This window comes from Malus sylvestris, chromosome 17 (genome assembly GCF_916048215.2).
Source record: "Malus sylvestris chromosome 17, drMalSylv7.2, whole genome shotgun sequence".
In the NCBI taxonomy this organism is placed as follows: Eukaryota; Viridiplantae; Streptophyta; class Magnoliopsida; order Rosales; family Rosaceae; genus Malus; species Malus sylvestris.
In genome coordinates this window covers 2,019,681-2,044,026 of record NC_062276.1, presented here as the reverse complement: position 1 = coordinate 2,044,026, position 24,346 = coordinate 2,019,681, and the positions used below count along the sequence as shown (strand labels likewise).

Genomic DNA, 24,346 nt, shown 5'->3' with positions numbered 1-24,346 from the left:
CCATTCCCGTGCCCTTCTGTTTTGTGTGGTCACGGTTAAGCCACGTTAATATTTTATATTATTTTTTTATAAAAATAATAAAACAAAAAGAAATATTAATATAAAATATTAACGTGGCTTAACCGTGACCACAAAAACAGGAGGGCACAGAAAAGGTACCAAAATTGGAGGGCAGAGAATCAAGTCCTTATAGAATTGTCAAGCCTCGTTGTTGCAACCTAACTTTAGAAATACTTGACAATATTAATCAAAGTAGTAAAAATATAAACCTTGTCACGTGCAAAGAAAAAAATATAACCATTTTTTTAATATACAATGACTTGACAATATCTAATATATACTATATAGACAACGATTGGATGATCATATTATGCTGATATACAATGACTTGACCTTGATTAAAAAGATGCTCATTCATATCCCAGTTGTCCCATGTGATTAATGAAGGTCCCAAATTTATTAGCATATTTTAGGGAAAACCCACCCCACCCCAAAAAAAAAAAAATTCAATTCTAATTAAAACCCTTTGACCACTATACTTCGCTTTTGTGTGGTACAAATAAATGCTTTTATTTTTCATTTCCAACATATCTTTGATTTTTTTTAAAGATAAATTTTTGTTAAATTAGATATTAGATTAGCCACTAATAAGATTCGAATCATGTCGTTATGCAAGGGCTTAACAACTTCTAACCACTGTAGTAAAGGACCACTTGACCAACATATCCTTGAATTTATTAAAATGGAAATGCTAAAGAGACTCTTTCAAAAGTGGAACTTTCCATGAAAATTTATATAGTCCAAGTCCCACTTTTGAGAGCCACTTAGTACAACGTTCTTGTGTATTCCTCTTTATTTATAAGTGAAAAGTTTTAAGTTCGATTCTCGCTAAAGACGAATTTAAACCACATTATTGCGGACATATTGTGAGGCTTAGGCTTAGCCCACAGACCTCCCCTGGTGTAGATAATATCGTTTGTTCAAAAAAAAAATTCCACTTTTGAGAGATCCTCTTAGACCTACTCTAATCCTTTGAGTAAAACTCAAATTTTAGGTTCTACACCTCCCTAACTTGCTGCAACCCTTGGGGCAAATATAGGTTTTAACTCAATACTCATTTCTGGGACAAATTTAGATCAAGATTCTCCTTGGGTTAGTGGGAGGGCCCACCATTTGTATTTTTTTAGTTTTATATTTATAAATTCATTAAATTCAACGGTTAAGATATAATATGATCAAATCCTACAAGTAATATATGCTCTTTTTGCATCCACTTCTCTTTACCTTGAATAAACAAATTTATTTAAAAAAAAAATCCTTGCCATCTAGAGAAAAACCTGAAGGAAAAATTCTCTGCGGCTGGCTCCTATCTTTGGCTTGCAAGTTGATGGCATCCTTCTTGAAAACCATTCTTTGTTTACACTTTGCATTTACTTTAGGTGTTGAATTATCGCCGTGAAACGCTGTATTCACCTTGATAGTTGTCAGTCTTTTGATCCGCGCACACAGTTAACACAAGGTTTTGGATCCAATTATCACCTTTGATATAGAATTAAAGTGTGAAGCCATGGATGATGTCGAAGTGCGTTAGGATCGAGTTTAGTCAATGCAACACTTTGAGTTTAGCTGATGCAATAATATGACATACGGATGTCCAGAGGATGTGGAGCGGTGACATGATTTCATCATTTTAATTTGTTTCTGTTTAATAATTTCTAGGATGTCCTAGAATTTGGTTTGATTTCTCTCTATAGGAGAGTTTGCTAGTATGATTGTTCTCTATATGAGAGTGCATGGTTTGAATTTTCGTTTGGTGTGCTACAACTTGGATCTATGTGTGAAGGTGGCGTTGTTTGATTTGTTGAGTCTACTTCCTTTGGTGTTCTGGGATCGTGACGGTGATTAAGTGATGCTATCGACCCATGAGCATCGTACTCCCTCCCAATTTATGGTTTGAGATTTTGTTCTCACACATGATCTCCCTGTAACACGAAGTTTAACATTTTTTATATGTGTAATCGTGCGGTTCTCAATGAGCTCGGACGAGTGCTTGAAGTCTACTCATTGCTTTGCGATTAGTGATACTTTATTATAATACTTTTAGATCTAGTTTGCAAAGACCCTTTGGGCCGAGTTCTTTATGATATGTATTTGTATGTCCTTTTATCAATAAATGAAATATCGTAATCTTCTTTTTCAAAAAAAAAAAAAATCGTTTATTAGTATTAATATTCGATTATTTGTTTGCTTAATTGACGTTATTATTTAATCTGTTACTTTGGCATCTTTTAAGGGAAAACTAATAAAAATGGTTTGAAAACTTTGAGTTTTAACGATAAAGACAAAATAAAGGGTAAAGTTGTTAAGCAATATGCAGAAGGAGAATAGAGAGGTTGCAGAGGAAGAAGAATAAGAAAACAGAGAAGGTTGAGAGAGAGAGAGAGAGAGAGAGAGAGAGAGAGAGAGAGAAAGTGTGTGAATTGCATTTGTATTTTCTTCTTTTTTCAATGGTTACAATGATACAGTTATATAGAAGATTACTTGAATCTAACACTTAGCAACAATCCTAACTACTTAGCAACTATCCTAACTGCCATATCTATTTTGGCTATATACTCTAACATCCCCCCGCAAGCTCATGGTGGTTCAAGCATGAGATTGTTGCAATTGGAGAGTAGAGTATCTCTTCACTGCTGATAGTTGTGGCTGATCCCATTGTCTCACAAGCGGCCAAATGCCTGACTAGTGTCGTATCTATTTTGGCTATATACTTAATGAGAAAAGGAAGACTGAATGTCACAGCCAAAAGCAAACCTCCTGGAACAACAATAACGACAATTGTAATAGCGATAGCAAAATATTCCAAGTTTTCCCATGTGGCATCTCCAGACCTGATCAAGTGGGATCCTTCTTGAAGCTTGTGGCTGAACAATCCATGTATTTTACCATTGTACTGTGTATACCATAGTAACCAAATCAGTGTAAACTTGGTGCCCCCACCCTTATCAGAAATTCTCATATGGTAGCCTAACTGAATATCAAATATTCTTCCACCTTTGCATAACCGAAGTACATAAAATTCGCAGAACTCATGTACAACAGTTTGAGTATGAATTTCAACATGAAAATGGCTCTGTAAAGGAGTTTCATGATGTTTGTGTCGGTTATGGGGCACAGGGGGCGTTCTGACAGTGACTTTCTTCGTGGTAGCCAGCTCATTAGCTAAGTCAAATGAATTGAGGTCTTCGAGGACACGATCAAACTCTAGCTCGTCTTCACCGTCATCATCTACAGAGTGTTCATTCTCAGATAAGTCTGATTTATGCTGCTCAGATACATTGTTTCCCACATTTGGATATCCAACAAATCCCATAACTACATTACTAGAAGCTGAGAGACAATCATCATCAACATGATCTTTCTGTGAACAAATTTGATGTGTGGTAATTTCAGATGGCAGAGAACTAGGATATAGATATGGAGGTGAGCCAAGAACTCCAGGTGAAAATTGAGGAAAATACTGATATGTATTAAACCTTGGACCATTATTGGAATGGAATTGACCTTTACCACATCGCACAGCCTTAGACAAGTGAGATGGCATAGAAGATGGCATAGCATACGATTGGTGTTGTCCAGGGAAACTGGTATGCATAGTAGTCATTGGAGGTGTAGATGAATAGGTCATATTTATGTACAAGCAAGTGACAGCACTATGGTTCCTTCTATTACAGATTTGACATGGCTCAGATGAAGCAGTGATTCTGTAAATACAATTAGCTGCACTATGACCTTGTTGAGCACACAATTGGCAAGTGATTGTAAAATAAGAAGCTCCATTGTTAAACTGTGAAGTGAAATCATGTACAACATGTTTAGGATTAGAATACCTTTGGCCTTGATTATACTGAAACTTGCATGTGTCCTTTGATTTTGAGTAAAAGAATTGATTGTGTCCAGTGCCTCCATTGCCTCCAGAACTGGCATATAAACTAGAATGATCATTGCTTTGAAAACCCAGATTTTGTGTAGAGCCAATTGACGCAGATGATCCATGACCATAATTGGCAGTTATTGAGACTTTGGAACCCTGTCCTTGATCCTGTGCCACCATAGGAGAGAGGAATGGTATTGAGGAATTGTTTTGAACAAAAACTTCCTCTACAAGCAAGTGGAATCGAAAATCTTTGAGAGAAATAACATTTTCTCTACCACGAATCACACATCTAAAGGTGTTGTACTCAGATGGCAAGCCATTAAGAGCAAGAATAACAATGTCCTCATCTGCAAATGTGACTCCAGCAGCAGCAAGAAAATCTCTTGCTTCCTTGATTCGTTGCAGGTACTGAGTCATAGAATCAGGGCCTTTCTTGATGGTATAAAGATTTGATTTCATTTGAAAGATTGCAGTCCTACTGACGACAGAGAATTGGTCTTGAAGCCTAACCCATAAATCCCTTGCACTTGTGCTACCAATAGCACACGAAATTGCAGAAGAGGATAGGGTTGCAGTAATGAGATGCATAAGTGCCCTATCATGCATCTTCCATACTTTGTAATAGTACCATGATTGACTTTTTAGTGTAAAAAATGTGATTTTTTGTTAAAGTGAACAGTATCATGAGCTTTTCGTTAAAGTTCATTTGTTTTACTTGTTTTTAATTATTAGATTACTAATTAAAAATGAGGAATAAAACAAATTAGAAGTCGTGAAAGACTTCTAGTGTGAAAACCAAGGGCAGAAACACTTTTTTCCTTAAATTGAGGATATATAGCACTGGTGCAGCGCTGTTGCTAACATATAATATATATACATATACCTTATTATATATTGAGGAAAGTAAAGCCAATTAACATTATGTTTGGATAAAGAAGTTTAAAATTACTGAGAAATTTTAAAATGACAGAAATTGAAATGATAATATTTTATTTTTTAGAATTTGTGAATTTTCTTGTTTGGTTAACCTAAAAGAACAATGAAATTCAATACGGAATTTGTTATTTTTAAACTGACAATCATAGAAATTGGGAAATGACACATATTTACATAGAATTTAAACTTGGGAATTGAAGGTTCCAAATTCCAAGTTTTTTTTCCACGCGGAAATTCTAAATTTCTCTGTTTGTGAATCCAAACAAGGGAATTGGTGTATGTTAATTTATAAATTCCGACTTTTACCTAAATTTCAAGTTTATTTCCCTTGTCTAAACATAGTCTAAGGGTTATTTAACATGATGTAATTTTGATCTGATAACAATCACCCAAACTGATTTCTTTCTCTTCGTATGGACGTGTAAAATAAAGAGCAACTTGTATGGACTATGATCTTAATTGATCATTTTTTTTAACAAACGATATTATCTACACTAATGAATTAACAATAATGTAAAATAAATTTTTAAGTGTCTGATTTCTTTTCCTCTCAAAATCTCACTCAAACGTGCCCTTATAATATTAGAAGTACAAAGCCCGGAGAATGCTTTAGTCAACAACTTTAGAAGGAGTTGACGGTATTAATCAAAGTAGACTAAACAACATAAACCTCGTCGTTTGCAAAGAAAAAGTATTAACAATTGTTTAAAATTAGCAATGCCTTGACATCTTATGATACTTTCATATTTTAATTGTCTTTCCCACAAAAATAAACAATGACTTGAGTCACTTGACCTTGATTAGAAGATGCCCATTCAAATTACAGCTGGCCCATGTGATCAATGAAGGTGCACATTCCAAAAAAAAAAAAAAAACAATGACTTGCCATTGATCAAGATATATATTTCTCAAGATACATAACCAAGCAATCATAAAAAATGACATCTTATGATACTTTCATATTTTAATTGTCTTTCCCACAAAAAAAAAACAATGACTTTAGTCAAAAAAAAAAAAAAAAACAATGACTTGCCATTGATCAAGATATATATTTCTCAAGATACATAACCAAGCAATCATAAAAAATGACATCTTATGATACTTTCATATTTTAATTGTCTTTCCCACAAAAAAAAAAACAATGACTTGAGTCAAAAAAAAAAAAAAACAATGACTTGCCATTGATCAAGATATATATTTCTCAAGATACATAACCAAGCAATCATAAAAAATGACATCTTATGATACTTTCATATTTTAATTGTCTTTCCCACAAAAAAAAAAACAATGACTTGAGTCAAAAAAAAAAAAAAACAATGACTTGCCATTGATCAAGATATATATTTCTCAAGATACATAACCAAGCAATCATAAAAAATGACATCTTATGATACTTTCATATTTTAATTGTCTTTCCCACAAAAATAAACAATGACTTGAGTCACTTGACCTTGATTAAGAAGATGCCCATTCAAATTACAGCTGGCCCATGTGATCAATGAAGGTGCACATTCAAAAAAAAAAAAAAAATGACTTGCCATTGATCAAGATATATATTTCTCAAGATACATAACCAAGCAATCATAAAAAATGACAGTAAACAACATCAAGAGAATTGTTGGAAGATAATTTTTGCCTTCGATTTGAAAAACCATGTTCGAATTTGATTTGAGAAACCATCCATTTTAGCATTGCAGAAATTTGTTAGTACAAATTATATTTCTTTATCTAACTTGATTAAGTTTGCTTTGTATACAATAAATTAGGATTTTTTTTTTATCAATGTCACATGAATTTATATACCTTTTTCAACTTGTGATATGAACTAAAATTTTAAGTAATTTGTCATATCAACTTTACGAAATTATTAATTTGTCATCTTATCTCAACTCCGTTAAATTTTTCATTCAAAATAAGTCAAGAATTATGTTCAGGGTAATTTTGGGCATTTCAACACCTCATTACTCCCTCATTAATCATTTAAGTTCATGATTAATTTCTTAAAACTATGGATTCTAAATTCTATATGTATTCCAATTTTTATAGAAATCATTTTACAAATGATCCAATTCGTAATTAAAATTTAGTTTAACATGGAATCAAAAATTACATTTCAACTTACACGCCTATGAGAAAATTAATTGTTGTCGTTGAGCCAAAAATAATATAGATAATTTTGGGGCTAACATGGGGACTTTTTCCGCAAGTGACGAGAATGCCCTCATTAACTTAGCAAGGGTAACATTTCTCCCTCTTGCAGTACAACCACTATTCAGACCTGAGCTAGTGTCTACGACTTCTCTGGACTCCTTTGTTCATGGTAAGAAGAAAAGTGAAAAAAATTAATAATAAGATTAATAATTAAGGGAGTTGTTATTGGCATTCCCAAAATCTCAATCCACACTCCTTCTATATTTTTAACTTGTCTATTTTAATTCTTTTAATGTGATTTTCGATTTTGCCCTTATATTGTTTTTAATGTGCACAAAATTTTGAAAACCTCATTAAGTATAATTTTGATTTTTTTTTTGTCGAATAATTTTGAGGACTTAAATAAATTGGTAGGAATGCTTAGATTTTGAGCATGTTTTTCTTTGGCTTCTTATATTAGCACCCCACAAAATATTGAATGCACCCCACATTAAAATTTAATATTAAATGACTTATTCACCTCACTACGCAATAACAATTTTGACCTTATTAGGTTTAAAAAAAATATTTCTAAATACACCACGAATCTCTTTTAGCGTATTATTTATCTTCTCAACTATCAAAACCCTCTCATTCTCCATTGTTGAACAAAACCCTAACCAATGAAACTACAAACATATTGATTGAGAAAAATTGTTTTTGACAAATGGAACACGAAATCAATGTTTCAGAAGCTTCATATGAGGTAAGACTTCATATTTTTCATTGTTTTAGTGATTTTGATGACATCGATAATTATTTATCTTGCTTTTGTTGCATTATTTAAACTTCTATGTTCGTATTCATCTTTTAGGGTTCATATTAATCTTGCGTACCCAATAACATGAATCATATTAGTGCTAGAGTCATATACTATTACAAAGTAGGTAACCCGCTCGGCCTCAAATAACGAGTTCAAAGCGTAATTGTTAGGTGATATGGAAGTGAAAAGAAACCTAAAAGCTTGGAGGAAGTAGGGTGTATAGAAAATTAAAAATGAGTGATATAAGATTTGAGAAATGTGGGGTGAATGTATAAAATATAAGGTGTATATTGAAAATAGGGGTGTGGGAGTATTATGGGAAAGTATGTGGAGTGTATTAAGATAATTTTTAAGTGAAAAAGCAAATGTGGAGTTTATTCAACAATTTGTGGGGTGTTAATATAATAAGCCTTTTCTTTTCTTGAAAGCCTCACTAATCTTTCATTTGAAATTGATTTTGCTTACGAAAAAAAATTGGAGGAATTTCTAGTAGATTTATTTATTTTTTCCAGATATGCTCCAATAGTGAAAAAAATTGATACAAAATAAACCAGAAACAATGATCCCAAATTTGAATTTCTACCCAAAAGAACCATGAGGTCAATACAATTATATAACCCAGAGCAGCAGCCAGCAACCCAATGGAAAAAAAAAAAACTCAATGGAAAAAAAAAAACTCCAAAACTTAATTTACTGGGAAAACAATGAAAAACGAAAAACGAGTGGGAAGCTGTAAGTAGGCTCATTGTTTCTGGTAGATTTGATACAGAAACGAAAATCTCAGTTTACTACCCTAAAGTTTCTTGGTTTTCAACATTTGGTATATGAAGTTTTTTTCATCATAATTTGGTACCTAAAGTCATAATTATGGGACATTTTCATACATATGTTAAGTTTTCCATTAGAATCTCCGTTAATTGATGACGTGGCATCCACGTGGACAGTGATTGGGAGCCACGTGTTATTATGGGCCCATATAAATATTTAAAAATTCAAAATTCAAAATTAAAAAAATTAAAAAAAATTAAAAAAAATTTATCCCTTCTTCTAACCCTAGCTATTAGTCCCCAAAACAATTATTTTTTCTTTTTTCTAGGCTGCTCATCACCCCCACAACCCATATTCCCTTCTCTCTTATCTCTCATCTGCACGCACCCTCCCCGTACACCCACCTCTCCTACCTCACCTCACCCCCCGCGTTAATCTTTCACTCGTTTTTTTGTCTCACTTCTCTTGCCTCTCGAGTCGGTTGAAAACAGCGCAAGTAGAAGGGTCTCCAAGCTGCGGCAGGCCTCACCGCCGCACAAATAGGTTGGCCGCGGGTGGCGGTGGATCAACAGAGCTAGTAGCGGATCGGCATTTCAGAGATAGCGAATCGCAGTCTCGAGAGCTGAATGATCTTAATCTTGGAAGTCATGGTGACGATGACGGGTTTGGGGGTTTCGAATACGGCGACGATCTGATGGGTGTGTGGGGAGGTTGGTGCAAGGAAGAGAAGGGAGAGAGAAAGAGGGAGGGGGTTAGGAAGGGTGGAAGAAGAGCGAAATCGAGAAATGCAGAGAGCACGGCGGCTGTGAGCTTGCGGGGGAGCGCAACCGTGAGGCGAACGGCGCGGGATATTCTGCAGACCTCTTTGGTGGAGGAAGCGACCTCAATAAACGACGCCGCCTCCTTCAAATCTAGGGTGTTAGGAAAAACCCCAAATTTTAGAATTAGATATGTAACTGATGAGGAAACGAAAACCTTAGAAGTTAGAAGAAATCTGAGACAAAGATTTTGAAGCTTACGATGCATAGTAGAAGATGAATCAGAATAAAAAGAGGGTTTGGATTGGGATTAGGATTCGTCGTCCTTCATCTTCACGTCTTCCCTCGCACTCTTCAACGACCCGTCTCCTTTGCTCTCCCATGTAGTATCAGATTATTCAAAACCAGTACACTTCTCATCTCTCAGCTCTCTCCCTAGGGTTTCCCTCTCTCCAATGGCATCCTTGCAGAACCAGCTCTCTGCCGTTTCTTCGATTGCCTCGCGTTGTTCGTCTTCTTTTTCCCCGCCGTCGTTGTCCTTCTCTTCGACCGCTGCTACTTCGCTGGTTCTTGTTGGCAGGTCGCTGCAGCATAGCCGGAAATGCCCAGAAAAGTTTTTTTTTTTTTACTTTTTTTTAATTTTTAACATTTTTAATATCTACGTGGGCCCATATTGACACGTGGCGCTCAATCATTCTCTACATAGACGCCACATCATCAATTAACGGCTAACATAACAGCCAACTTAACAGATATACGAAAATGTCCCAAAATTAAGACTCGAGGTATGATTATGAGATTAAAAAAACTTCATGTACCAAATGTTGAAAACCACGAAACTTCAAGGTAGTAAACTGAGATTAACTCAAAAAAATTATACAAAATAATTTGTTGATAAGCAAAGGCAGCAAGTAATCTTTCAAAAATACAACATAATAGTTGTGGTGTGAACATCATAACGAGAAATAATTTCATGTTTTTTTCTTTCTGAAATTTTTACCATGGCAAAATTAAACAATTCACAAGAACTAAACATAACATCTAAACAATCTTAAAAAAGAGAGTTCCATTGAATCGTTCTCGATCATGTCCAAATTCTCTGTATGGATTTCAACGGCTTTGCATTATATATGTGTTCAAATTGGTTGTGTTAGCCACATAAGCCTGACGCATGTTTCCATTTTCATGATAATCACACTCTAATTCTTATGTAAGACTTAGGCCTCGTTTGGCAGCTCGGACTGTACTGACTATTTCTATCGGATAGGATAAATAGTCATCGGATAGTACTTACTAAATTAATCGGGCGTTTGGTGCAGTATCTGATTAATGACCGTATTATTTATACTGTGTTTGATATTATACCGGATAAGAGAAATCAAACTTAAAATAAAAAAGAAAAGAAAAAGTGAAATCATTTTTTTTTTCGCAGATCTCTCTGCACCCCCCAAACTCCATCCCTCTCTCTCTTTCGTAGATCTCTCTGCACCCCCCCCCCCCCCCAAACCCAGTTTGATGATTACTGGAAAAGAAAAAGAATAGAAAAAAACAAAGTTGTCAAATGCAGGAAGAACCCAGCAGCCACAAAGTTGTCCCAAATCTCTCCGTCCCACCCCCAAATCGCCCAAATCCATCAACAAAATCAGGGAACAATTAAGCTAAAAACTCATAAAACATCTCCAGTCCTATAATTCTCTGCAATTCCTAGAGAAACCCAATTCGAAAAGTTAGCGTTTTGCAACTCGAGTTCTGAGAATTCTGCAGAAAGAAGAAGTTGGGTTGCTGGGAGCGGCGGAGGAGATGTGGAGGTTCGGGGGTCGGTGTTATTGGGGAAGGAAGGAGTGGCGGAGCAATGGGGGGATGAAGGAGGGGGACGAAGTGAGCGAGAGAGGGGGAGGACGAAGTGAGCGAGAGATGGACATTCTACCCGACTAAATTATACAGAGGTTTTGGTTGGGATAAATAAGTGGGTGGGAGGTGTATAAAATGAGTGGGCCCAGATTAAATAATCCGGTGCTTATTTAATACGAAGTTCACCAAACATCTGTTTCGTACTATTAATACTATCCGGTGCTCTTATACGGCGTGCCAAACGAGGCCTTAGAGTCTTTTGCACATAAGGTCTACTGGAAGAGAAATTTTTAGATGTGACGGGAACACAAGTGGTACACCACGTGTTTTAATAGGAATGGTGGGAAATTTTATTTTTTAAGTTATTAACTTTTTAACACTCATATCCCACCATTTGTTTAGTGATATGTGGTGTACTATCCCGTGTACCGGTCACATTGAAAAATCTCTCCTACTGGAAAACTTAGTAAACAACAGTAAAGCCGACTTGCTTCTAGAGCACAAAAGGTCTTTACAACTCTCTATAAATATTTATGTCATCATACTTAATGAGGTTTTCAAGATTGTGGACTTTAAAAGTAATATAAGGGTAAAATCGAGAAATCACATTAAAAGAATTAAAATAGATAAATTAAAAATATAGAAGGAGTGTGGATTGAAATTATGGGAGTGCCAATAACAGCTTCCATAATTAATCTCTATTTTAAATTCTCAAGATCCAAACAAAATGGGCTTGAGACAATAAGAGGCCCAATCATTTAGGCTGCTGTGTTCAACAATAGCCACTCGAGTTCGACCATAAATTCAACATTAATTTCTCTAGCAAAATTATATATTCGAGACTGGAGAATAAAGAAAAAAAATTGAACAATTGGGTTTTCATTATAGGAAAACTAATGAAAATGACTTGAAAACTTTGAGTTTTAACGATAATGACAAAATAAAGGGTAAAGTGAATAGTACCAGGATTGACTTTTTAGTGTAAAAATGTGATTTTTCGTTAAAGTGAATGGTATCGGGAGCTTTTCTTTAAAGTTCCCTTTTATTATAGCAACCAAACACTTACATAGTGTGTACAATGCATACAAGCTTTCTTGGAAGCGACAAACATTACATTACTACAGTTACACAATTAATGTATCACATAGGCCTTCAAGATTTTATATCCAAAGTTTGACTTTCTTATCGAATATTCCTTTGCCATAAGTAGACAGGAAAATTTTAAAGAGGAGGGGAAATGGCATTCAAACAAATAAAATGACAGGAACACCAGCAAGGAAAATTATTGGAGTAATAATCCATGATTTGTCACTAAGCATGATGAATAGGGCAGAAGAGAAGGCAACCATCATGGTCGCAACAAAGATGAAGAGTTTGGAAAGGCCTATTATCATCTTTGTGGGTAAGGATTTGAGGAAATCATCTTTAGCATAGCATGATGTAAGGATGCACAGAAACATTAAGGCTGAAGTTGTAGAAGAAAAGAGCGAAATTGCATCTGAAGCTATAAAAACCATAAACAACTCTTCGTTTAAGAATATGGAAAACCTTGTTTCTTGGTTGTTTCCACCAGGAACTATAAATGTTGCAGCAAACATGATTGTAATAACGAAGGCATTGACAATTATATAAGAACTTGCTGTGTCGTTCATCCACTTTTCTCCTTTCTCATGCAATTCCTTGTGGTTCTTGGTAAAATATTAAGCGGCCTTGGAAGCATATTTGTTAAAAGGTGAGGCTTCTGGGGGTGAAACCACAATACTCTCCACCAAAAATAACAGATTTTGGTTAAGTGTTGGCTTAGATAATTCAATGGCAGCGGTTCGTGATACTTGTTGCTGAAGAATTATCAGAGAGACAGGCCATACGGCCCACTTCCAACAACACCGATACTGTCCCCAACTTAGTAATTACCACCTGCACTAGGGGTGGGCACGGGCCGGGCCGGGCCCATTTTTGAAGGGACCGGACCGGACCCGGAATAAAGGGAGACGGGCCGGGCCGAGCCGGGCATTACAAATCTTAAAATAGGAACCGGACCTTACCCGGCCCGGTTGAAATAGGCCGGTTCGGTCCGGGTCCACGGGTCCTTTTTTTTTTTTTTTTTGCTGTTTAAAGCACAGATTGAAATAAAAAAAATAAAAAAAAACCACAGATTGCTGCAGTACTGCACATATTGCAATTGCACAAATTTGCAATCTGTGCAAATTTACAATTGCACATATTCAATACATCCAAAATAACATTATAGCGTCCAACATCTAAAGATCGAATCAACATACAAAATATTCAAAACCTACTTAATCCAAGACATCCAAATTCCAAAGTCCAAAAATCAAATAATTCAAAACAACATAAACATGACAGTTTCAATAAATTCCAAATGAACATAGGAAACCACATCCACTTCCAAATTTCCAACATCCAAGTTCCAACATCATTCCTCATTGAATCTGTAAGGAAAAATAAAATATAAACTTGATATTATTAACGTCCATCATCATATTATCCTCATTGAATCATTGAAAAGTAAAGCATATTCATTTAAGTTTAAAATATTACCGCAATTCCTTTTCCTTTATTCATTTGAGTTGTTTGAAGAGCTTCAATTTCAGCATCACTTGATGAGATGGTTGAGCTTGTAGATATAACATTAGCATTTGCTTTTCTTCTTTTATATTCTACAACAAAAAACAAAAGGATGCTTATAGATTATAAAAATGCATTTTTACACAGATTCTAAACCCCCACAGAATCAAAACACATAGCTAAGCTCATCACACAACACATAAATACACAGCAGGGAGTTAAACACAACACAAAATGCATTAACAGTAATGGGCAACATAAGAAAAACAGACAAATACTTAATGTGTTATACCACCATCTTACCAATAGAGTAGCTTCAAGTCTTCTAATCGCGATAGGGTGTGAGATCAATGTTGAAAGGTTGCTTCCCCTTGCTTACCCTCTAAGAATTAACAACAAAATAGAATATCCAGGTCAATATCCAGTAATAAAATGAAAAATCATATTATTAAGAACGAAAAAATCAAAATGAAAAATCATTTTTCTTCTTTATTTTTCACTCTCTAGCCTTGTGAGAGAAAAGCCAGGGAAGGTTTTGGGATGCTAGACTATACCCTATAAAATATGTCTTAATAAGTACTTCTGAATTGCATTTTACACAGATTCTAAAACTGCACAGTTTCAAAACTGCATTTTACACAGATTCTAAAACTGCACAGTTTTAAAACTGCATTTTTACACAGTTTCAAAACTGCACTTATAGATTATAAAAATGCATTTTTACACATATTCTAAACCCCCACAGAATCAAAACACATAGCTAAGCTCATCACACAACACATAAATACACAGCAGGGTGGGACGTCTTCCTTGCAAGAACAATATGAGTGTCTGGCTTCAAAAACAGAAAATCGAGAATGTATATGAATCTACCATGCTTCACAACTATACATTACCTTCTCAATCTGTTCCTGATCCTTCCTAGTAAACCCATTGCCAGCCAGCAAGTTCCTTGTCCAGAAAAAAGAAATTGCATTAACTTGCTAGTTGAAACAAAAGAACACTGACCTCTTTCTAAAAAACTTAAAGACACATTCAACATCACGGTCAAAGTACCTGAAACACGGGAACTTCATGAGAATACGATATCTGATAAACATAACTGTTAGGCAAATAAACAAATCAAATCACTTAGAAAATCAACTATAAATGACTGGAACTTATAAGAAGCAAATCCTACATCTGTGCGTTATGATGTGATACAGACACCATATGTGGAAAATCGATCATGGTGACCTCCTCGTCATCATCAATCTAAAAGAACAGAAAATTTAGTACAAATTCTGCTTCTTCTGTAGGTACAAAAATTCAGCTCAATTAAGTATTAACTTTGAAAACACCTAATAAACAAGCTAAAAAAATCAGAAAATCCACCAAATCAGCAAGAACAAACATGAACATCCTAATAGATTGAGCATAGATTACATACATGGTACATCCCAATAGATCAAAGTTCAACTAAAAAGTTACAAACATCAGAGGTTAAAGAACCTATAAAAAAATTAAAAGAAAAAAGAAAAAAAAAAGAAGTTAAAGAATTCACCTGAACTGGCAACGGCGGTGGAGTGTTAGTGATCGCAAGGGCGGTGATGTCGTCGGGAAGGAGAGAAAGAGAATCGAGAAGATGGGTGGTGCGGGTTCCTGGGTTCTCTAGGTCTAGGGTGAGATGTTGTCGAGGAGAATAATCGAGAAGAAGATCAGCTCTGGTGGTCGTCAGGGCTCAGACTCACGACGGCGGTGATGTCGGAGGTGGGCAAGGAGATGACTGACGAGGAGTGACGGTGTGTGGGTGGTGGAACTGTGGAATGGAGGGGCGAGGAGAGGGGACGAGGTCAGAGACGGAGAGGTCAAGGACTCGAGGGTCAAGAGAGAGACTCGATCAGATTTAGATACTAGGGTAAAAACCAACGGTCATGATAGGAAGGTATGTTTATTTTCAATCTGGGCTGTCCATTTCAATTACAAACGGGCCGGTCCGGGGCCCCATTTTTCTATACATCTGGAACAGGCCCGACCCTAAAATGCCATTGCCCCGGCCCACCCCGCCCCGTTTCCCCTATTAAAAAACAGAACCCGCCCCGTACCCGCCAATACCTGCCCCTACCCGCGGGCCCATGGCCCGTTTGCCCACCCCTAACCTGCACAATCCGTCAGGTGTGGGGTTTTATTACAAAAGGCCTCGGTGATAGTTGAAGTGGGGTTAGGATATTTAAACTCTTATTTTCTCATTGATACGGTCGATGTGGGACATTTCAACACACCCCCTCACATGGGACCCAATTAGTGGGTCACACGTGGGAGATTCACACATCAACAATCACAACCACGTGGAGCCAAGGGGACTCACCCTACACGCGGGGCCAAGGGACCCACCATCATCGCGCGGGGCCAAGGGGACCCACCCATCACGTGGCAGTACAGTACGGGCCCGCTCCCTGGCTCTGATACCATGTAGAATTATCAGAGAGACGGGCCATACGGCCCACTTCCAACAACACCGACACTGTCCCCAACTTAGTAATTACCACCTGCACAATCCGTCAGGTGTGGGGTTTTATTACAAAAGGCCTCGGTGATAGTTGAAGTGGGGTTATGATATTTAAACTCTTATTTTCTCATTGATACGGTCGATGTGGGACATTTCAACAGTTGCATCTTTGTTCTTTGGTTTAATCATCGTGATTCATCACTGATTTCTTAAGTGCATTCATTTCCACTACTGGTGGCGTCTCCTTTCATGTTACATTTGACGCGTAGATATTAAAAGTGGTCTTTTGGTATTAACAAATCTAGCAATGTAATTACTAGTGTGCGACATTTGTTGGGACGGTCACGAGTGAATTCGAAATGAGAATTATTCTTATCTAGCTGATATTTGGAGCCTTGGTCTTCCTCTCTTTGAGTGTGGTACTGGAGAATTCCCATTTACATCTAATGAAGGACCCGTCAATCTTATGCTGCTTCATATCCTTTCCATGGCCTACATCCGCTGTTGTTTTGCAACTAAAGTTCTGAGTTCTATGGCAGATCTTGGATGATCCATCACCTACACCTTCAAAAAACCAATTTTCACCAGAGTTCTGCTCGTTTATTGAAGCCTGCGTGCAAAAGGATGCAGATGAGAGGCCAACAGCAGAGCAGGTGATCGTATTAGCCACAGATTTCAATCTGAGAGATGGTAGCTTGACATCGACATTGTTTAACTAGTATTCTCCTTCTGCAGCTACTTTCACACCCCTTCATCACAAAGTACGAGGATTCCCAAGTGAACATAGGAGCATTTGCCCGAAGCGTTTTTGATCCAACACAAAGGATGAAGGACTTGGCAGATGTGAGTACTTGACACTTGCATTATCTTTAAACCAACATAAGTGTGCTAGAAAAACACTTACAATAAAGAGTCTTGAGAGATACTTTCGAAACCACAAACTCAAGGAGAGAAACCTAACCCTACACAATGGCATGGCTAATCATCAATTAATCCTGCTTTTCAAAAACGAGTTACCATCCGGGCAGGACGTTTTCTTTTCAAAACAATTTTGTACGATGTCGTTCAGTTGCAATCTCTTTTTGCTTATGCCAGCAGCCGATGCACAAGTGCAGGATATGTAGTCCTAACAAACGTATAAATTGAAATATAACACGACCAGTTAGTATCCTATTCCCGAAAAATACAAAATATACAAACACAAATCAAGAAGGTTATCTTAAACCACAGCTTTCGGAGCTCATACGGGACGAACCATTCTTCACCGCAAACTTGTCAAACGAACCGGCATTGAAACTGAATGAAGAAACGTTTGGGGAATCAACCAAGACCGTCCGATTGATTGCACGATCATAATCATAACCCTCAGGTCCAATGGATATATGTTAAATGCTTTTGCTACGGACCTTCCAGCGATCACCAAGCTCACAGCAGCTTCGAAACTCCAAAACCTCCGAATTGGAGCGATTCAATATCAAATCCTCCACCGTCCACGCCATCAAATCAAAATCAGTGAGAATCAAGGACATTGTCGACAAAAAGCGCGCAGTGGAAAATTGGGCCGGCAGCGTAATTTCACACCGTGTGAGTCCTAAGTTCTCAATACACCCATTACTCAGAACGGCAAACTGAAAATCGTAATACCCGACTGCCTCGTCAGGAGGATCAAAGAATTTGAATTCGATTTTCCGAGCGCAAAGGCGAGTTAGTGAGAATTGAACTCAGGAATCGATACATGAGCAGTATTGACTGTGGTGCGGGAAAGAGAGTCGGAAAGTGTGGACGGGATAATCGGAGCGCGAGAGTAGAGCGTGGTCGACGAACACGGCTAAGAACTGGCGACGGTTATCGAACGGCGGCTTGTACGGCCGGAAGTGTTGGAAGATAAAATTCATGGAGGGAATGCGAGACTAGAGGTTTCACCATTTTCGAGAGACGAGAGAGGTTCGGACGGAGTATAATGTGGGGAGGAAGAAGAGGATGTGGAGGAGGATCTCGTTGGGGAGATCGTTTAGGTTTCGAATCGTAGTGGCGACGGCGGTGGTGTTTTTTTTTTTTTTTTTTTTTTTGAACATAAACTGGGATAAACCAGGGCACAACGGCCAACCAGAACAACGAAAGCCAACAGAGGCTGACAAAGAAATGGAACAAGTTTCGACAACCCGGGATTACACACAGACGTAGCCACAAATGACAGAAACGTCATCCCACAATTTTATCATTATTTTATTTTAATATCATACGTCCTTCAAAAAATTTGTTAACCTAACCATTAAGTGTTAACATAGTAAATATAGGGGGCGTTTGTTTAACCTTCTTAGCCTTCACTGGATTGGATTGGATTAAGTATTAGTGTAGTCTTGTGTTTGGTGGCTTGTGGGACTAACATTAATGACACTAGGTGGGACTCGCTTTCACAAACGGCTTCACTAGCCGATCTTAGCGAGAGACCCCGAAACCAACGGGACCAGCTAAGACCTTCCATCGTCCTCGCTTGCCTTCGACCACTCTCGCTGCATCCATTATCGCCTTCGTCTGCTTCGCTGCCCTGGGAAGAAAATTGCAATTGGTTGTTGCTGCTTGTAGCGAAGAAGAAGAAGAAGAAAGAGTCTCTGTTAGAAATCGAATCGACGGGGAGGAGTGAGAAACTTAGACAGAGAGAGAGGTCGTTGGGACTGTCGAAAGTCCTCTCCTTTTCGGTTCTGATAAAATTTCCTGTTCTATTCCGAGTGTCGTCTCCGACCTCTCGACTGCGTCCTTTTGGCTGCATATTCGAATTGCAGCCGCTTGGCGCTTGGCGAACATCGCGAAGAAGAAGAGGGATACGCCTTTTTTTTTATTAAATTTCCATTTCTTTTTTGTTGGGTTGGATTAAATTATGATGTTTTTTGGGTTTTGACTGGGTTGAAGTTGCAGAGTCTACCTGCAATTCGAGAAGAAGAAGAGGGATATGCCCTTTTTTTATTCATATAATAATTTTGATAATAATAAATTAAAATATAATAATAATCTATAGTTAGTTCATATTCTTAGTCCGACATTGCACCAAACGCTTCACTAAGTTAGTACAGCTTAGTCTAGTCTAAACCAGTCCAGTTTAGTCCCTGCAGCTAGTCTAGTCCGAGATAGTCCGGTACAACAAACGCACCCATAGAGTCCACATCTATTCTAACGTGGCTGCCAACTTGACACCATATGTGAAAAAACCAAATAAAAAATAATTATTATAGATTGTTTTTATAATTAGAAACTTAAATCAAATTGACCATGATGATCTCAACACAAATCGAATTGACCATCGTAGTCGATTATATATATATCAAACAAACAAGATAATTTTAACGAAAAGTTTTCGGTACTGTTCACTTTAACGAAAAATCACATGTTTACACTAAAAAGTCAATCATGGTACTATTCACTTTGCCCTTTATTTTGTCTTTATCGTTAAAACTCAAAGTTTTCAAACCTTTTTCATTAGTTTCCTAACAAACAATGAATTTAACAACAATAAACGTTCTCATAGGGGTGCAAGTTGAACTGTAATTTCTGTTTCCACGTTAAGCTAAATTTTAATTAAGAATTCGAACATTTGTAAAATGATTTAGATATAAAAATTGGAATACATATAGAATTTCCAATCCGAAGTTTTTTTTTTAATGTTTCAAAACGATTGTCAATTTAATATACTGATAATTCTCCAGTCAAATTAGATCTTACAGAGAACAAATAAAAAACATTTGAACAATGGGGTTTTCATTAGAGGAACCAAACACTTACATAATGTGTACCATGCATACAATGGGGTTTTCATTAGAGGAACCAAACACTTACATAATGTGTACCATGCATACAAGCTTTCTTAGGAGTGACAAACATTACATTAGTATTACAATTACACTATATCACATACACCATTAAAAATTTATATCCAGCTTTTGAATTTCTTATTGAATATTCCACCACCATAAGTAGATAGGAAAATTTGAAAGAGAAGGGGAAAGTGCATCAAAAGAAAATAAATGATGGGAACACCAGCAAGGACAATGATTGGAGTAATAATCCATGATTTGTCCTGAAGTGTGATGAATAGGGCAGAAGAAAAGGCAACGATCATGGCCACAATGGAGATGAAGAGTGTGGAAATGCCTGTTATCATCTTTGTGGGTAAGGATTTAAGGAAATCATTTTCAGCATAACACGATATATGGATGCTCAAAAACATCAATGCTGAAGTTGCGGAAGAAAAGAGCGAAATAGAATCCGAAACTATAAAAATCATAAATAGCTTTTTGTTTAAGAATATGGGAAATCATGTTTCTTGGTAGTTTTCACCAGGAACTGGAATACTGCAGCAAACATGATTGTAATAATGAGGGCATTGACAACTGGATAAGAAGTTGTTGTATCTTTCATCCACGTTTCTCCATCCTTGAGCAATTTCTTGTGTTTCTCGGTAAATAATTCTGGGGGTGTCAAACCATCTTTGTTTAAAGATGAGGCTCCTGAGAGTGGAACCACAATACTCTCGACCTCCTGCATTCATTGAACAAAAACTTATACATCGTAGTGATATGAGGTGATCGTGTTCTTAAGGTATTAGAAAGGGAAAAAAAAATGCTTCATTTGATATATGGATATAATGAGGTAGAATTTATATTATTCTTAGACGGCAACCGCATGGAGAAATGTTGAAAGAAAGAAAGGAAAAAAAAATAGTGAAGACTGAATAAAAGTAAGAGGAATGCTAGATAGTTTCCTCATTCGCCTTGACCTATTTACTTTTTTCACTCACTTGATAAGTGTATTCTACTATCAAATTAAACTCATAACTCGTGATAAAAACTTAGTTTAATTTGTTGATAGAATACACTTGCGAAGTCTCAAATTATGAGTGAAAAAGGATAAATATGAAAGGTACAACATTTCTAAAAAGTAAAATAAAAATTGAGGTGGTTAATTATTGGTTTTGCGATGGGACGTGAAGCAAGGAAACCTATTGTTTTCTTGGTTTCTTAGTTCCTATAAAAGTCATACCCTCATACGTTTCTATCACCCGTACAAAACTCAAATATAGAGTTTTGGATAGAAAGAAAGTCTCTGGAGTTACGTTTGTTGTGAGGATGTATTTTGAAATAATGCTAGGAAAACTAAATTTTGAAAATTAAAGGACATGAAAATTGATAATTGGTAATACATCATTTAGTTTGCACATTATTTAGTTTGCAAAATTCTCCGCACTCAAACTCTGTGACTTATCTAATTGAGTGACATATGTCTCTAACATTAATTTCAAGATATTGATAAACATGTCGAATCTTGTTCTTTTGGTCATTATTTAGTTTGCAAGATATTGATAAACATGTCGAATATGTCGAATCTCGTTTTTTTTGTCACCTGATGGTCAATGATTCATGGTCACCAATCTCTGAGTTTGATATCAAGGTTTAATATAAAACCTTGAAAGCACCTTCATTTATTCTCCACGGTTTCACCTTTGATATTAAATTCAAGAGTGACTGATCATGTATTCCTTACATGAAAGGAAACCAAGAGAGGCTTTCATATATATTTAATACTTTGATTTTCATGATAGATACTTGGGTTTTCTACTGGGTTGATCTCTGCTGCCATGCTCAATCTGTCAATTTATCCAAAAGAGATTTTATTATTGGTAGATCATGATCATGTGTTTATACATGGAAACAAAGAAAGAAATAGTGAACCAAAGTATAAGTAATTAACAACTCACAACTTGAATTGAAACGGGGAAGCCTTCTGATAGAACTCCAGCTTGAATTGGGGTTCTATAGCACTGGTGCTGCTAAACCTGTATCCAATTTATATCAACTAAAGCTCAGCAGAAAAGCATTGTCCATCATAGGATAGAGTTCACTGTTCATAAATAGTGAAAGGACGGAAATGCCTTTGGTTTCTGCTTCCTTCCTCTTCTTTTTCTCTTCTGGACTCTTTTTCTTTTCCTTATTTTCCATCAGACTTCTCTGTCTCTATCTCACAACCAGCTACAACACCGATTCACCCTCCATTTCTCCCGCTTAGCAAAAGAAAATCAAAGGGGTTCACCAGCGTGGGTTCCGTCGGATTCCATAGACAAGGACGTGGTGACCCAGTACGAGAGCCCGTGGTGGACCGCCGCCAAAAAATCCAACGAATCCACTCTGAGTCAGCTCATAGCAGCCGAGAATGACTCGCACGACGTCGACTACTGCCACCATCGGCTCATCGGCTTCACGCATTCTCCAGATCGTCCTGATAGTCAAGGGCAAACCCAAAACCCAGATCGCTAACTCAATCAATCTGTTCATAGACTATTCAACTCGCCTTCCCCAACAAAACATCCAGGTATTTTTTTTTTTTTTTTACCCATCTCAGATTTAATCTTTGAGATTTTCCGAATGATTGAGCCTTCAATTTTTTGTGTACAGTTGAGAATTTGGATTAATTATGTGATGATTTAAATTATCCTGGTGGGAGGGGCAAGGAGCAGAGATAAGCAGGACAGAAGGGGGTGGAAGACAGAGGAAAGAAGGCTGCAATACACAGCCTCTATAGCAGACGTTCCTCTGAGAAATTCTCTCTGCATTTTGCCTTCATTTCATTCACAAATCCTTCCTCATAAAACCAAAAAAAGGTACAAACTTTATAAAACACTATCAGCAATGTGTATATTCACAATTGTTGGATTTTAATTGATCACTTTATATGTATAAAGACTTATGTATTGTATCTATTTGATATCAAGGAATTCCTTCACAATTATTGAATTCTTTACAGTATATATAATCAACAATAATTAATCATATAATAATTAAAGAATTTGTAAATTAATCATATAACATTTATTGAAAATTTTAAAATATTATCAACGACTTGACATGTTATGGTACCTTCATTTTGTAATTGTCTTTCCAACAAAAATAAACAATGGCTTGAGCCACTTGATCTTGATGAAGAAGATACCCGTTCATATTACAGTTAATTCATTTGATTAATGAAGGTATATATTTCTCAAGGTATATAACCAAGCAATCACAGAAAATGACAGCAACCAGCATAAAGAGAATTGTTGGAAGATAATTTTTGCCTTCGGTTTGAAAAACCATGTTCGAAATTGATTTGAAACCGTCCATTTTAGCATTGTAGACATATATTAGTACAAATCATACCTCTTTAGCTAACTTGATGAAGTTTGCTACTTTGTACAGAATAAATTAAGAGTTTTTATTTTTATTTTTAATGGCATATGAATTTATATACATTTTTTAATTTATTATATGAACTAATATTTTAAATAGTTTGTTATATCAACTTTCTGAAATTATTAATTTATCATCTCACCTCAATTCCTTTAACTTTTCTATCCAAAATAAGTCATGAATTATGTTCGGGTTATTTTGGGCATTTCAACATCTCATTACTTTGTTAAGTTCATGGTTAATTTCATAAAACTTTGGATTGTAAATTCTCTATGTACTCCAATTTTTAACTAAATCATTTTACACCCTCAACAACCAAAAAAAAAAAAAAAGCTAAATCATTTTACAGATGTTCCAATTCGTAATTTAATTTTTTTTAACATGGAATCAGAAATTACATTTCAACTTAAACCACTATGAGAATGTTAATTGTTGTTGTCAAGCCAAAAACAGTTTAGAAAATTTTGGTGCTAACATGGGACCTTTTCCCACAATTAATGAGAATGCTCTCATTAAACTAGTGAGACTCACATTCCTTCCATTCACAATACAACCACCAGTAAGAACTGAGCTATTGTCTACGACTTCTCCAGACTCCTCTGCTCATGGTAAGAAGAAAAATTAAAAGAATTAAAGATAACATTAATAATTAATCTCTATTTAAATTGTCAAGATCCAAACAAAAGATCAAGAAGCACAGAGAACGAAAAACCAACTAGGAGAGTAGAGCGAAGACCTTCACTCACACAAATGACACGCACAGTGGCGGATTTTCACAGAGGAGAAAGAACTCTCACTGAGAAGAGAAAAAGCACTTTACTTATGATTTTATCCATTTTAGAAGTGGCATAC

General features: G+C 36.3%; 2 protein-coding genes, 2 long non-coding RNA genes and 1 pseudogene across 7 annotated transcripts in view; 2 read left to right on the top strand and 3 right to left on the bottom strand.

The window, feature by feature from the left end:
* LOC126610486 (uncharacterized) overlaps positions 1 to 24,346 on the bottom strand; it is a 62,184-nt gene that overhangs the window by 3,988 nt on the left and 33,850 nt on the right. The gene's annotated exons all lie outside the window — the stretch shown is intronic.
* Positions 1 to 24,346, top strand: part of LOC126610519 (uncharacterized) — a 102,275-nt gene that overhangs the window by 46,209 nt on the left and 31,720 nt on the right. The window contains exon 2 of the long non-coding RNA XR_007618562.1: positions 21,195 to 21,373. This is a non-coding gene — a long non-coding RNA (uncharacterized LOC126610519). The remainder of the gene's footprint in view (positions 1 to 21,194; positions 21,374 to 24,346) is intronic.
* LOC126610500 (uncharacterized) overlaps positions 1 to 24,346 on the bottom strand; it is a 39,931-nt gene that overhangs the window by 14,489 nt on the left and 1,096 nt on the right. The window lies entirely within an intron of this gene.
* LOC126610494 (uncharacterized) lies at positions 20,126 to 20,819 on the bottom strand (annotated as a pseudogene).
* Positions 22,068 to 23,057, top strand: LOC126610520 (uncharacterized). Its single transcript, XR_007618563.1, has 2 exons — positions 22,068 to 22,640; positions 22,724 to 23,057. It is a non-coding gene; the product is annotated as an uncharacterized LOC126610520 (long non-coding RNA).